The sequence below is a fragment of the Gekko japonicus genome, unplaced genomic scaffold (assembly GCF_001447785.1).
Source record: "Gekko japonicus isolate JY-2015 unplaced genomic scaffold, Gekko_japonicus_V1.1 scaffold420, whole genome shotgun sequence".
Classification (NCBI taxonomy): Eukaryota; Metazoa; Chordata; class Lepidosauria; order Squamata; family Gekkonidae; genus Gekko; species Gekko japonicus.
Window position 1 is genome coordinate 568,109 of NW_015159723.1, and position 4,175 is coordinate 572,283.

Below are 4,175 nucleotides of genomic sequence, written 5' to 3' on the forward strand. Positions count from 1 at the left end.
CGGGGGGGGGGGGGGGGGGGAGGGAAAAGCCGGGCCCTGCCGGGGGGTTTTTTTTTTTTGGGGGGGGGGTCTTTGCTAACCGCCCCCTCCCGCCAGTTCTGCAGCACTGCCTGTCTGGCCGTGACCGCCGCCGAGCATTTCGAGAGAGCCCGCTGGACTCTCCCCGCCGCCCGCCTCGCCATTCGTGCAACGACAGCCCTGTAAGGTAGGGCGACGCTGTTATTCGTCCCGGATGGGGCTGGGGGCTGCAGGGCGGAGGCCGGATTCGCTCGGCTTGCCTGCGGCCGCCCTTGAAAAAGACAGTGCTGAAATAAGGGCGGTGGTAGGGGGTTCTGAGCGGACCTGGATTCAGCCGTGCCTCTGAAAAGCTGCAGCCGCGAAGTTGGGACTCGTAATGCCAAAGCTGGGGAGAGAAGAGATTCGAACCCAGCCCCTTGCCTTTCCCCCATCGTTACTGGAAACTGGAACCCGGGATTCCGAGATCATTCATCCATTATTATCTTCTGCATGGGGTCTGTGTGTGTGTGTGTGTCATGCAGCAGGTTCCACTCAGAGCATCTTCGCCTCTGTGCTGCATCAGCTATTAATTTGCACAGGTACAAAGTTTTGTTGGTTCCCCGGATGGAAAACAAATTCACCCAGGAGGCGTCTAGAAGGGGGGGGGGTCACTCGTCCGTGATTATCTTCTGCATGGGGTCTGTGTGTGTGTGTGTGTCATGCAGCAGGTTCCACTCAGAGCATCTTCGCCTCTGTGCTGCATCAGCTATTAATTTGCACAGGTACAAAGTTTTGTTGGTTCCCCGGATGGAAAACAAATTCACCCAGGAGGCGTCTAGAAGGGGGGGGGGTTGAGTGGGAGTGGAAAAAGAGACCAAGAGTACCAGGAAACTTCTTCATGGAAGTTCCATTGCAATGAACGAAGGAGGGGGAGCCTGAACACTTTTTCTCGCGCATGATGCGATTGTCCCAGTGGACTTCCGACACAAAGCGTGTGGAGTAGCTTTGCACTCACCCGAAGCCAGGGCTACGATGCTCACACCGAGGTCTAGGAGCAAACGTCCTCGGTAGCTTTTGCAAGCCTGTTTTCTGAACTCGCAGAGGGTGTTTTTTTTTCCCTTTTGGTCTTGTGGTTGCGCTGGCAAGGTAAGGACGGAGGTGGGTCTGCATTCTTAGAAAATTAAGTGGTTAAAAATGAGGATATTGATATTCACAGCCGTTTATGTGGCTTCATTGATTTCCGATAGCTTTGCCCAGCCAAGGGGTTATCTGCCTTCTCATGCATGCGGGCAGCTGCTGAATGACTATCTGTTGTTTTAGGGCAGTGCTGGGGGGGGGGTATGATTGGCAGGAGTCTTTTAACACACACACCCCAACACCTTTGCAATTCATCTGCAGCTTTAGGATAGCCAAAGCATCCTGCAAAGTTTACTCAATTGCCTCTTTTAAAAAGTGGGCGTTGGCTCATTGTCAGTAAATACATTCATGGCCTGAGTTGGCCATTGGTCAAGCAGGAAATGATGCAAAGGTTTGAGTGAGTGGAATTTCTAGCAATTATAGGGTGGAAGATTTTAAGGAACAAGAGGATGCTAAGATCCTGTTGTCATTTAACATGCCTCTCAAGTCCAGTTCTCTGACTCTTCCTTTCTGGAACATGGCAGGCTTATTTCAACCATTTGGTCAGGATCTGGAACTGGATGCTGAGGTTAAGTCTGGACCACCATCTGTGTGGCGTTTCATTTCACTTTTGCAGAGGACTAGAGAAACCGTCTTGACGGCTGCTCCTCAGACCTGACAAAATCCAAGCGTCTGCTGGCAACAGGGCCTTTCATTTGGGCAAATAAATAGTCTGTAACTGGGGAGAAGAACGGGAAGTTCTGTTGATTCTTTTAGGGACTGGTTTGCAAAAAACTGAAGATGAATATGCAGTTTCTACAATCTGTTAACTGTTCCAAATGTTGTTAACTGCCCCGGTAATGGAGGCTAGTGTGGAATTCTACTCAAATCCAGCGATTAGCAGTCTTAAGAACACTTTCCTGGGAGGAAGCACCAGTGACTAGACCCAAGTAAGTGTCTGAGTAGACCACTTAGGATTGCTCTCTGGTGGAAGTAAGTTAAAACCAGGGGAAAGGACACAGACTGGAACTGCGGGATTCCTGTTTGCTCACCATTTATTAGAGACCGGTTGCAGGGTCTCTCGTCTCACGCTTGTAGAGGCAGAATTACTTACAAATGAAAGGAACTTACAAATACTGACATGTGGGATCCAGTTGGCACTTTTTTTCCCCAAGGGAAAAAACAGCTGTCTCTAATATCTTTTCTACATGCAGAAGTCTGGTATTTCCAGCATAGAGTTGGAGGGAGCCAGGCTGCTAAGGGCCCTGCCTTGTATGACCCAAGCTAGCCAGATCTCGGTAGCTAAGCAGGCGTCAGCTAAGCCTGTAGCTGCCATGGAGTGAGGGGGGTGCCTCCAGAATTTTAGGTTTCCTTTCTCTGTGCCTTCAGTGTTTCTTTATCACTGTAACATGAGCGTCTGGCCTCGGTGTCTAGTGCCAGCTTTCTCCTGGGAAACTAGACCCCGTTAGCTTTGGTGGGCTTTTACCTGTTCTGTGATTGGCTTGAGTTATGTATATCTGCTTGCTTCGCGCGCTTATTGCCAGTTCTGACACGAGATGCGTAAAGATAATCTGCATACTTCAATGTCTCAATAAACTTCACTTCTTTGCAAGAGAGTTGTTGGGAACTGATTGCTGCAGGGGCCTGACAGCAAGGTCGGCCCTGGTTATTTAATTAATTTATTTATTTATCAAATCTATACCCCGCCCTCCCCGCAGAGGAGGCTCAGGTCGGCTTCCATACAAACGTAAATACAACTTAAAATCATACAATTATTTTAAAAAACACCACCAAGGAATTCCAGGGCTGCTACACAGTGGCGGGTAATGGCAAACATAAGAGACGCCAATGTTGGATCAGGCCAAAGGCCCATCCAGCCCAACACTCTGTATCACACAGTGGCCAGAAATACCAGGTGCCATCAGGAGGTCCACCAGTGGGGCCAGGACATTAGAAGCCCTCCCACTGTTGACCCCCCCCCCAAGCACCAAGAAGACAGAGCATCACTTGCCCCAGAGTCCCTACTGCTCAGCAATTTCATGGGGTGCCCACGAGTTCTTGCTCATCTCTGCTCTGTTCTTGCTCACCTCTGCTCATCTCTGCTTTGATCTGTATGGCCCAGGCTAGCCTGATCGCATCAGATCTCAGCTGCTAAGCAGGGTCGGCCCTGGTTAATATTTGGATAGGGGACCACGAGGGAATTCCTGGGTTGCTACACTTGGCAGCACTTTCCACCACCAGGCTATTAAGGGCACAGCGTTCTTGTGGCAGTTCCACCGAAAGCATGTAAATGGCGATTTTAATGAGAGATGAAAGTTTTGAATTCCACAGAACTCGTTGTTGGAACTCTGAACCCCGTGAGTCTCAAAAGCTCCCCTATTCCTGCCATGCGTGTAAACTTAAACGGGTCCAGATGAGAGATGCTCTTTCGCCTGCTGTGCGTCTCTTCTGTGATGACCTCCCCCTACAGAATGACCACCAGAAACAGCAAGAAAGCGCATCGGAAACCAGTGTGTGGAAAAGGGTTGAGGATTCAGGATATTGACCCCGAGTCAAAACCTCAATGGTCTCTTCTTGGGAGCTCAGGTGCACTGAGGTGTGTGTAAGTTTCCACCCACGTGTACGAGGGCAAAATGTCAAGCTGCACATAAAACATCCAAACATTTATAGCTTGTTGCCCGCTAATCAGAAGTTAATCATTAAATGCAAACCTCTGTTAAAGCCCACTGATATTGACAGGTTCCCCTGACTTGAACCACCTTGTAAAGATAGCAGAAATGGAACATGTTCTTCCTGATAAGCTTTGCAGTGATTTGCCTGGGTCAAAAGCCATGCTTGAATATTCCACTAGACTTGAACTGAAAGCACACAGTTAAATGGTGTACGGCAGACAATGGATGCAATGACAAACTGGACCGACGGACTCATTCTGTGCAGGTTTTGCTGGGGTGTAACCTCCACTGTGTTCAGTAAGGCTTACTCTCCAGTAAGGCAACAAACATGGAATTAAGCAAACTCCGGAGCACGACGGAAGACAGGAGGGCCTGGGGTGATGTGGTCCA